The sequence below is a fragment of the Acanthopagrus latus genome, chromosome 4 (assembly GCF_904848185.1).
Source record: "Acanthopagrus latus isolate v.2019 chromosome 4, fAcaLat1.1, whole genome shotgun sequence".
Classification (NCBI taxonomy): Eukaryota; Metazoa; Chordata; class Actinopteri; order Spariformes; family Sparidae; genus Acanthopagrus; species Acanthopagrus latus.
The window spans coordinates 31,574,387-31,586,597 of NC_051042.1; the positions used below are offsets into that span (position 1 = coordinate 31,574,387).

Here is a 12,211-nt window from a genome sequence, read left to right on the forward strand (position 1 = left end):
ATGCGTTTGGGATTCTGCAAAGTGGAAGTGATGGAGATAACCTGGATTCACAATATTCCCTTTTTGGGAATTTGACGTCCAGGACGATTGCAAACGTTGCTAATGCTAACAGTTTAGACGCAGTCATTCAAACAAACAGCTTCTTCCCTGGAGATGCGCCACAAGACCAACAGAGTGGTTTTTTAAGTTCAAACTTACTGGTTGTATGAGTTTGTAAAACAGTGAAAGTTTCAAGAAAATTAAGTGCATAGTTAATCAAACGAAAGATCAAGAACCGTACGTGCAGATTTGACGTCTACAAAGCTTGTTTTTGGTGCGTTAACGTTTTCCGGTCACACTAGAAGCAAAAATCATCAAGCTGCGCAAATTACAGTGAAAGTGGTGAGACTACGAACATCAGAGTTTAAAAAAATAATAATAATTGAAAAACATCTCCCGCATTTGAACTTCCTCAGACATCCAGGGCATCTGATCCTACACTTTATATTATTGGTCTGTAGTGTGAAATAGGGGGATCTTTACCATCCCACTTAAAGATTCCTTTTCATCTGAAAAGGAATTTAAGATAAAACACAAAAAAGGGCCTTAAGCCCACTGACGCTTCCTTTCTGCAAAAATGTGTCGACAGCGAAAATAAACACACACACACACTCACACACACACACACACACACACACACGTGCAGACTTCTAGGCGCGCCGCTGAATGACTGGTAATTTTTCCGACGTCAGAACCTCTCCAAATTTAGGCCGGTATAATCAATACTTTCTGCTTCTGTACTTCTCTTTACTATCTGCACTCGGCACTGGCTGCCTCTTTTTTTTTGAAGTGGTGGGGGTGTAGCCCCATCCAGAACGAGGACACAATTAGTGTATTCAGCCGAAAACAGTGGGGTTCCCCCTTTGATGTGAGGATCAAATGAAGGAGCTGTGTGTTTTTGTCCAAAATGACAGGCTTGCCAGGTTTACTAATGGGTAGCTAATAGAAAGAGAGGTTTATGATGCTCATTAATTACACAGTCTGTCATGTGTTGGAAGGGTAGAATAGAAGAGATAGAGAAAAAGAAAAAAAAGAGAGTGGGGTGCAGCAGAGGGAAGAGAGAATGGGGGTGGGGGTGAAAAGAGGAATGGGCGTACTCTGAAAAGGGGGAAATAGGAAATGAGCGGTGTGAAAGAGCAAGGAGCAAAGGAGGAAGATCTGCTGAGAGATCCGCACAAAACCTGAGTTGAGGGAAAGCGGGAGAGAGATGAAGACGAAGAAGAAGAAGAAGAAGAAGAGAAAGAAAGGAACAGGAGGAGATAAAATAATCCTTTCCCAAAGATAAGAGCAGCCACCAAGACAGGAGCTTCAAAGAGCAGGAGACACTCTCATGGGAGCGTGCCATAAACCTTTTCCTCATCTTCAGAGGAAAATTCAGTCCCTGATCCAAACACGCCCAAGCTCTCAGCACCCACCGCTCTGCAGGTGTCCGAGGCCCGGCGACTCCTGGGGTTGCGTGCACACTTCCAAGCAACGCCAGCCTTTGAACTGCTTGGACCCATGTCGAGTGGCGATGGTGATCTGCACATAAGGCGCAAATGTGAATAGTTAATGAAGAGAGGAAGGAATAAAAAAATAAAAAATAAAAAAAAAATCAGAGGCTGTCACTCCCACCACAGGGAGGACCAGTGATCTCTGCTATCAGCTTAAACCAGCACACAACTCCTATGAACCCTCCGGAGACGCAGTTTGTCATTTCAAGCTGAGCCGCGAACAATGCCCTCGCCGACGGTAGCCTATCCTCTGCGACAGAGACGGAGGTGCGACTTGTGGGATGTTACCAACGGACGGAGAACGGTGAGTTTAGAGTAAACGAGGCTGTCGTTAGCGCTGAGGCCGCCCAGTGACCTGTGAGAAACCAGGCTGCTCTCATCCCCATCGGGCCGGGCACCAGTGGGGCCACTCAGCCAGACGAGGTTTATTTAGCTAAGCTCCGAGTCTCCCACACATTGAGGCCCGCGCTGCCATGGAATTCATTATCCCGGGCTGTTAACGGGCCGCTGGTGTTTTGAATAGTTTCTGCAGGCTTTGAAATCGCACTCTCTGCTTGGGTTCAGTCACAGAGGCCACGATCGAGTTGCACCGAGCGTTATATCATCTTCAGGGCATTCGGCTTGAGACGCGAGACGGAGGTCCACACGGGAAAACAATGGCGGGCTAATACCCAAATATTTAGCAGCACTCTCCGCAGCGAAGAAGGCTGTTTTGGAATAACACGGCCGCGGCTCGGCGTCGTGAACCTCTGGGGCTTCCTGTCCTGTCCAGAAACCTGCAACCTTTCACCTACAGAGTCACAGGAAAACAACCAGAACATGATTTTTTTTTAATTTCTTTTGGGAGATTGGAAAGTCAAAACACATTCCTCAGAGTAAATATTCAGTCTGACATTGAGGATGAGTCATCGGATTCACTAAAACAGGTGAAATTTAGTCCGCTGTTGAGAAAATGCACACAGGACCTGTTGTACAACCCCTAGTCACCAGAACAAATGCTGGAAATATATGTTTCTGCAAATCACATGTTCTGATTTGATTTACCTGGTTCAGTCTCCACAAACACGGCTTGAAACAAACCAATGTCTCCTTAAAATAACCCATTTTTTTGGCTGCAAAATTGTCCCGGCATCACGTTACATTTTTATGTTTTGTTCCACCTTTTTCACATTTTGTTGTCACTTACTTGGCCAGAAAATGTCCCATCTCTTCAGAAATATCCAGTAGCCATCTTGCCCAGCTATGTATGATGTCGACTCGGCTGTGTTTTAAAAGTATGTTCCTCATGAAGATTTAAAAGCTCAGTGTGCTTCCCAATTTATCAGCCACTTAAAAGACGACACATGGTGAAAATTTGATCTGCAAATTCAGCCGAGCTAGCATCATCATTTCATTACATCCTGGTCGTTTTACTTCACTGGTTTGGACAAATGTCTCCGAGATGTGAGTTGATGTTTCCTTCATCAATTTACACCTTTCCTATCATGTCAAACAGTAACGTTAGCTAGAACTGGGTTGAATGCTAACGTTAGCTGCTGTCAAATCTTCTCCAGAATGAACTATCCATCGTCTTTACAGTTACTAATCAGTTTGTCGGATCACTTACGTTTTTATGAACACAGCAGTTCCACATTTGAGCTCTCTGCCCTGAAAACAACGCAAATCTTTGCAAAAGTTATTAATGCTGCAGAAATTTTGACTCGTTTATTTGTCCAACGTGGTCAAACGCAGAAAAAAATCACCGCGTAACTGGACAGCACGCATTTGCGTAACCTGCGTGGAGGAAACTGTTGGACGACTAATGGAGCCGTCAAATAAGAGTAAGGACTCCTCGGAGGTTTGTGCAGCTCGACTCGACATTATACTCTTTCGTGTTTTTCACTAAGCAAGACGTTCAACCCTTCATGGATAAATAAAAACGTGTTGCTCCTGCGTGAATGAACACAACAAGGCCCTCTCCCACAGAGCACACAGTGTTAGAGGTGATGAGGCACGTTGAAATTCTCCGTCACTGACAGAAAAACACAAAATATTAAGCGTTTTTTTTTTTTTCCCTCTCAACAGACTTTCTCCAAAGAGCTTTTCACAACACACAGTTTTGGGTTTTTTTGACATTGTTGTTTTTTATGTGTTTACTTAAAAAAAAAAAAGAAAGAAATCTTGTAAAGCATATCATTTAACCAGACAAACGCTACAGAGCGCTGTCAGCACAGGCAGGCATGCCTCAAGCAGCATTGTAAAGCAAGTACTTAAAATAATTTTTCCACAACAATAAAACATTTCTGAGCTGGCTCGTGGCCACCCCCACAGACTTCTGCCTGCAGCTGCTCGGAAAGAAAGCAACGAGGACATTTTAAGAAGAAAAGCAATAAAAGCAACACTAATTCTTTACTGGCTGGTTTTTACCTCTATTAAATGTTTCAACGACTGTATGTTACAATGAACAAATAAATAATAAAGCATATTGATTCCAGTTTATGGCACTATTTCTGGCACAAGACAAATTAGTCGGGTCCAAGTGCCAGCAAGAACATTCGAAGAAGATCCGACTGTAGTGAAAAGAGCAAAGTTAGACATCCAGTTTTTTTTTTCTTTTACAGCTTTAACTTTCGTGGCTGCGATCATTTATGTTGTTGAGGGAAACATACAGAATATCAATACAGCCTCTACGTTACGGATCCTGTAGGCGAACTCACAGCATGGTGCGTGGTGGTGCTTTGCCTTGCTTACCAAGTAAAACAAAAGTGTGACAAGATAAGTCTACAACCACGCAGGCAGCCGCACAGCAGTAAAAACACAAACTACGGCTGAGGGTGATGGAAGTATCATCAGGTTTTACAGGTATGAAACAGGCATACCTGCAAAATACTTTACAGCTGTAGAATAAAGCTCTACTCGGCAGGATAAAATATTAGCAGTTTATGATTCAGTAAACTTATCATTAGGAAGTGGATGGTTGTTAGTTGGAGTTAAAGGTGACAAAGCTGCAAAGACAGTGACCGCGCTGTCGCATCACTGGAAAGTTTTATGGAGACCTCAGGATAAATTCCAGCTGTGTTCGTGCTGACAGAACCAGATGTTATTAATGAGACCTCGAGACATCTTCAGCTGTGGTATTTTAATCCAAAACATTGTATTTTTTCCAAACCTAACCGAGTGTTTTTTTTTTTTTAATGCCTAAACCTGACCAGAGCATGAGCAGAAGAGAAAATGGAAAATTGAACCTAAAAAGATGTAAGGTTTCAACAACATCCATATATATTTGTGGTTTGCAGAAACGTACATAACAAACATTTAGTCTAGTGACTCATTTGTTTGATGACAAGTAAGGAGATTCTGTCTCTGAACCCGAGTGACGGACCAGCTGACCCACCACCGTCGCTCAAATTGAAAAAGGTTTAAAGCTGGTTTGAATCTGCTGAGCATAATGGACGAGTTTATTCACACAAAAAAAAAAAAACACTCACACATTTCTCTGCTCTGACTTGTTTTCCTTAATCAGGTTTTTTTTCTGTTATTTTAAGAACGTCATTTTTTGCTGAAAACGGCTTCCTGCTGTGCTCAAGAGCGCAGGAAGGGAGCAGTGAGAGTGATCCAAAGCTGTAAACCTGCAGGGCTGACGGCTCAACAATGAGCTGAACTCACTATAAAGCTCCGTAAAGCTGAGGGGCGAGGAGGGGGGCGCTGCTGATTCAGGTGATAATTTCTTTGCAGGTTCATCACTACGAGCAACTGCTTTTAAATTGCCTTATTTTGTTCAAAATCGTTAGAGAAATAGCTTTTATAGCAGCTTAGCTTCAACAGGATTATGTGTCTGTGGCTTTCATCATCCTGTTGAGAGATGCACGCGTTCAGTTCACAGCGACATACGTGGACTGTTGTCCTCCACGAGAGGAAACTGCCGCTTCCTCCAGGAGCCGATCAAACAGCTCTCCGACCAACCTGAGTCCTCATAACTCAGTCCACAGATGTCTGCCTCCGAGGGTTTTGCGTGTCTGCTGCCTACTTTGCAGAAAAGGACGTACACGGCGTATAAAGCTGGCTGGACCTGACGGTGCACATGCCTCGCGAAGAAAATGCGCCCTTCCCCTACACAATGGTGACCAAGGTCAGCTGTTAAGACTTCAAATAGCCCGGCATCAAAGACGTTAAATTCTGCCTGTGCCAGTAAATGACCATCCACAAACTCCTTTCATCATGAAGAGGGGCCAGTTTCTCCAGGGTCACACTGCAGAGCAAAACCAAACTCAAATTCAAAGTGCAGGAATTGAAGTACTCGACATTTTTTGGTAGAGAGTGAATGACTCATACAGAACTGAAAAAAATATGAAAAGTTTTTTTTTTTTTTTTTTATGAAAAGTAGCATTTTTTAAAAACTGGGGGTGTTTTTTGTCACGTGAAGTCATATTTTACATGAGTGGTTGCAGCGCTCTGATGCCTGGCGTGGCTGTGAGAGGGCCCTCGGCTGAGAAGAAGAAGAGGAGGGGTGGGGGGCGGTCATCCAGTGATGCGTTACGTGAGATGCTTTTCAAACAGTGGGTGAACTGACCCCTGAAGCCGGGTCACCGCACGATGCCCCGATGTCCAGCGAGGCCCAACCCTCTCCCGCAAAAGGGGGCAGTTGGGTCTTCACAATAAGACAATTCATCTCTGTAATGAAGTCGTGTTCCCAGAGACAGAGAGAGAGAGAAAAGCTGGCCGGATGGATGGATGGATGGCTGGTGGTCCAACGACTGGCTCTGGAGGTGGGGGTGGGGGTGGAGGGTCCACAGGGGCCAGTGATGTCATCCTGTCTTTTGTTGCCTGCTGGTACAAGGAGAAAATTTGGAGTGGAATAGGAACTGGATCCAGTGACTGTGAAACGCTGCAAGACAGGACACACAGGAACATAGTTTCTCTGCTTCGTCACACCTGATTGAAATGAGTGTGTTGTTATCAGGCTGCAGCGGAGCTCGATGACAAGCCGAATCAGTTGAAACAGGTGAAAAATGCTGGACTCATCGCCACGCCCTGGTTTGGGGGGGGGACCCTTTCTTGCAACACTTCAACAAGTTTTTCTTTTCATGGTATCAGACGATGCGTTCAGCTTTACAACAAAACAACTTTGGCTTTTGGCTCCTCTCTGCACCACAGCGCAACTTATTATGTATGTCTTCTTTTATATTTATGAATATTAAGAAAGGTGCTAAAACTCCATCCCCCCCAAATTCATAATGTAATAGTTCCTTTTCAGTATTTTTTCTGTCTCTGTTGTGGGATGATTTAAGATGAAAGATAGCAACAACAACAACAACAATAGTCACACTCGACCAAAAAGCATCTTTTGCCACGTCTGAACGAGCTGCAGATAAATGTTTATTCTTGAAAAACACTAGAACGGTCACCAAAACGTCTGTAAACTTCCAGTGGAGGCTGAAACTGCGACAGAGCCGAATGCTGTGCACATTCCCTGGAATACTCCACTACTCGCGGCATTTTGTGTTCCGCCTTTTCTCTCAGCAGGCGGTTGGATTTTGGCAGGCGGGATCTGTGCTGACTGTTGTGTTCATTTGTGGTGACACTGCTAAACGGCTGAAAGACACAAGACAACGTCACGAGGCAGCGGCATTTTCACAAAGTCAGCAAACAGACAGAAAGTGCTTTTAGTGAAGGCCGTAAATTTGAATTCAAACAGACGATTACAGATCAACTATTTGATTCTTTACCATGTTCAAATGGCTGTTCGGTTTTCAAATGAAAGCAAGGATACGAAAAGTAAATCTGCAGAGCTGAGAGTCTTTGGCAAAGTCATGTGCCGTCTGTGTTCTTTGTAGTTTTCAGATGTGTCGTGTTGGAGCGGGGTCGGGTCTGTCTCCCTTTGCATGTTGGGAAACATCTGGAGAGCGTATGGGTCGCAGCACCAGCTCTCACTGCAAGAACTCTGAATGTCAGCGACCTCCGCAATCACCTGTTAAAACATCGTGCGCGGCTGCTACTTGATACACACTCGCGTTGCCTCAGCGACTCTTATCGGCGCTGAGACATCACGCGCTCGTTGGCGCCGGTTTACACGCTTTCAACACTTGGGTGGTTCCACTCGCGTTAAAAGCACAGATTCCCTGCAGTGTTCAGAGTCTTTAGCAAGAAGCTCCATGCACGATGATTTACAGATACAAAGTGTAGTCAAAGTCACACATTTTTAGAATTCTTTGTGGAAACCTTTCGGCCGTATTTGGCTGGAGAGGTAAATTTAGTCCAAGCTGAAGTGAAAAACCTCAGCGCCTTTTTTATAATGCAGCACATAATACAACAACAGCAGTTTCCATTGCACAACACTGTAATTCTTTAATAAATGGAGATTTAGCTGCAGAAACAGGTTACTGAATATTTACACCACGTGGTCGCCAAGTGTAGCTGTCCTGTAGCTAACGGAACCAGCTGAGACAACTATACTATTAGTTGCTTAGTGAAAAATAAAAGAAAATCACTTCCCAGAATCCAGATGAAAACAGATGCAACACAGACTTTCTCTTCTGCAGCACTGACGTTGCTAACTGTAACTGCGACTTAGCTCATTTAGCAGCGCAGCTAAGCGAGGTAGTACGGTGCACACGGCCGAGGAACACACATATTTACGGAGGTTTTTTAATCCTACGGTGGCCCCAACAAAGACGTCGACTCAGGGACGAAGAAGACGAGCTCAGATGGGGAAGGAAGAGGCGTCAAGCAGCAGAAGTTAAAGTTAATTTAAAATCAGCTCCGTAAATTATTTTATGGCTCTTATTATTACTTTGCAACTACATGAAACAGTTTAAATTCATTAACATCGAAGACTTTTCTTCATTCGGTGAATTGTGCAACATGATGTTTAATCAAGGGGATCCTCAAGGGAGGACTTACATGAGTGATTAATTTAAAAATACCTACAGCGAACCAGTCCAGGGAATTAGTGTCTGCTTATTTTTCCGAGCATGAAAACGGCTTCATCTCAGTCCAGCTGACCACGACAGACTCAGAGGAGGACTTCCATGGTATCTGTTTTGTTTCTACTCCACTGTATCTGACTTTGATGCATGATGACTGCGAGCGGACCTCTAACCTTAAAATGGTAGTGCAGCTTAATCCAAGATTAGGCATGTTTTCTCAGTGCGGAGTACAAATCTCCCTCCATCTATCAAAGCAGAAATGCTTTTGAAAAACTGAGAAACGGCTCGGGATAAATCTGCCAGGATGAAAAGATGTTGATGCTGAACCAAAAACAGCAACAAAATATGGAAAGGCCGTCGGCGGCCGTTTTTATTTTTGACCTATCTGGATTTTATGGCCTCCTATGTATTTGGCACGAAGGAGGGGGACGATCCTGAAGTTCAAACAGAAGTCAGTCAGACTGTCCGGTTCATTCTCACACAGATTTACTTGGACTGGGAATCATAATCATACTCCCGTTATCTCTGATGGAGCTACAGAGTCGGGGAAGTCAGTGGTCACAGATCGGGGAGGAGCTTTTAGAAGATTTCTCAATTTTGGATTTGGAGTGTCTGCTTGAATAACAGCTCTGTATATCATCTGGTGGTGTGTTCACAGAGGAAGCTTGCTGCCCAAAGACAGTTTAAAAGCAAAGACATCATGTAACGGACGAGGGATGAAACTACTTAAAATTGCATACACAAGACACAAATTTGAACATTTCAACATCCAGATTTGTCAAACATCTTACATTTCCACGCCACAACGCTGCTCTGATTATATCCTCTAAGCCCCGCTGATGCCTCAAACTGAAGCAGAGCGTCATCAGAGGATCCACACCTCGCCAGACCCGGCCGGCGGCGAGCCTCGTCACCCGGTATGTTTTCTCGAGGTCTCAGGTTGTTCCTCTTCGGGTTTCATAACAGCTTGAAGTCTTTTCCACGGAGGAGTTTGCGAGGCTGTAATTGGGAGCAGATGAGGAGGCCCCTGCGTGCCTCCGTGGTGATGTCAGCCCTGGTTGAGGGAGCGGCATGGCAGGATGGGGGTGGGAGGCGGAAGGGAGGGGTGGTGATGGTGGTGTGTCTGAAAGGCGGGTCGACTCTCTGCAGGTCTACAGGTGGGAAGACTGGCTGCAACACAGAGCTCACACGTCTATCAAATGTGGGGAAATAATTTATTACAAAAAAAAAAATCCCCTCTAAAACATCTGAAGGGAAAAGTTAATGGGATGAGTGTTTATCCCACAAACACACAAAGGTGAAAATTATAGCCTCATTATCTGGTCCTGGAAATTGAAGAAAAAGGCGTCTTTGTAATACAAGACATATTAATATGATGCCCAGTGTTTTCATTATCTAATCAAAGAGACTTGTGAGGCCATTTTTCATTTTTAACCGTTAGTCTGGCTGCTTGTTGTTGCGCTCCGCTCGTTGAGATTCTGTGATCTAAAATGTAAATTCGTTAAGCACTTTGCTCTTATCCCGGTACACACAAACTGCGCCCACCTAGTGCTGCCCTGACCCATTTCGCTGCATGCAGGACATTTGCATGAAAGGAATGAAACTCGATGCCAAAATAAACATCAATTAAAGCTGTCAAACACCACCAAAAACAGCTGCAGCTTTGAACAGCTCGACCAGCAGGCTTCAAAAGCGAGCCGCCTTTAAAGGACCGCCTCACATGTACGAAAGGCCAGGCTGGAATTAGCACGGTCGAGGTTAAAACAGAAATTACCTCTGCTAATGAACTGAGGCAAGATGATTTCTGTAATGTTAGAGCAATTCCCTCTGTCATGTACCATTTAATAAAAAGTATATTTAAAGACTGGCGCGAGAAAACAAATGGAATTGAAAATGCATGCACGGGTTTGGGATGATTTCAGAGGCTAAAAGAGATTTGCTCATAATTTTAAAGTGATGAAATCAAGAGATAATGTTTGTTTGTTTGCTTTTTAAACTGGTGTACAGCAGCTACAGTAAAGCTTGAGGTGGTGTGAACGGAGCAGACAGATCCTCAGGAAGAGCAGAACGCAAACAGGTATTTGTTCCCTCCTGGTGATTTTGCCCGAAAGCGAAGGAAGAGCTGCTGCGATTTGTCAATACAGGTTTTTGTCTTGATTTTAATCTACTATGGCTCCTCTCCTCTTGTCCATTTGCTCATACAGGGCTCCCATTGAGTAACTGCCACGGCTCATTACTGCTTCAAACAATCTTTGCCCCGGACTGGCTGGATTAGGTTGTTTCTGAGATCTCTCGTTCGCTTCCACAGAGCTCACACCGGCGGTGAGAGAGGCAAAGGCTGCTGTTGACCTTTACGAAAAGGAAAGGTGAGGTGGAGAAAATTACAAACCTTTTAAATCAGTTTTAAACCGTAAAACATCAAAAGCCTTGAAAGAGCAATGAAAGCGACAAGACAAAATGCCATGTGTCTTTAAAAGTTAGGGTATGAGTGGATAGCGGCTAGAGGCTCTGAGGCATTGTGTTGAGATAAATGCTAACATCAGCATGCTTACACACTCACAATGACAATGCAAACATGCTGAGTTGGAAGGGCCAGCGAGTAATGTAGCTTTGAGAAGGATAAGCCTCCTCCCTAAACGTACCGCTTTAGTCTATCCTTCACATGTAGTGATGTGCAGATCGCTCTTATTTCTAAAGCATAATTCACGGATGAGGTGGCATCATAAAGATGACATAATGATTAATTGTGGATGGGATGCAGGGGTGTAATAATACATCTCTAGTTAGGAAACACATCATCCATACATCTCAAAAGGGTCTCACACTCAGTCATGATTCATAAAATGATGATTTTTGAGTAAAGATGCTGTCTTCCTGATGAATCCCGAGCTCCATCAGAGCTCTCCAAAAAAATGTCTATTTCAGAAGCCAAAAGTTTGATTGTTTCTTCAGGAGAGTTGAGAACTACATCTCTTAGTCTTGCTGCTTTAAGTGTGCCATGATATTTGCTGCTGTGACATTGCTGCACATTGGAAACAATTGAAAATACTAAAAGCATCCTCTCTAGTAAATAAAACGCTGTATGAAAGGGCTTAATTTTTGCGTGATCCTGCCTTTCTTAAAAAAAAAAGCTGTTTTTCTTGTGCTTTCCCTGTTTTAGTAGTTATTGTGAATGCAAGTATGATCATATCTAAGCTTTCACTGTCCTCAGCCTCACCCACAACTGTGTTAGCCAGTATAACGTTCAACATTCTTAACCATTTTTAGAACAATAGCATGTTGACTTACTATTTGTTAACGTAAAGAGGCAGCTGAGTTGGTTTTGAGATGGCTTTCGCAGGTGTTTGGTCATCAACCAAAGTACTGAAGAAAACCAAATTTCACGGCAATTTCATGTTGTGGAAAAATTGACTTAAACGTCGACACCAATGTGGTGCTGGAGGAAAAAGTCAGGAGATCACCGAAGTCATTCCATCCTCTGGACAACGTGAATATATGAAAGTTTATTGGCAAACAACCATCATCGTAAATCGTAAAACCTTGCAGTTAATAGACAAATGAAACAAAGGATAAACACACAAATTGCATTCCTTTTGCAAACTGACTGGAACACATCTGTCTTTGGTCCAGTCTTTGAAATGATGTCCGTGTACTGTTTGTAATTTCGTCCAACAGTATCTCTTCCAAATGCAAACAGACTGTCTGCATTCAGCAGTAGTTCCTCCTCAGAAGTGTACAATAAAACACGTCTCACTCTGGAAAGTTTACACCATC

The 12,211-nt window shown here is 43.7% G+C and overlaps 1 long non-coding RNA gene across 1 annotated transcript; it reads left to right on the forward strand.

Moving 5' to 3' along the window:
- Positions 1-7,922: 7,922 nt before the first annotated feature.
- LOC119017596 lies at positions 7,923-11,515 on the forward strand. The gene is made up of 3 exons (XR_005074489.1): positions 7,923-9,354; positions 10,445-10,514; positions 10,642-11,515. It is a non-coding gene; the product is annotated as an uncharacterized LOC119017596 (long non-coding RNA).
- The last annotated feature ends 696 nt before the right edge of the window (positions 11,516-12,211 follow it).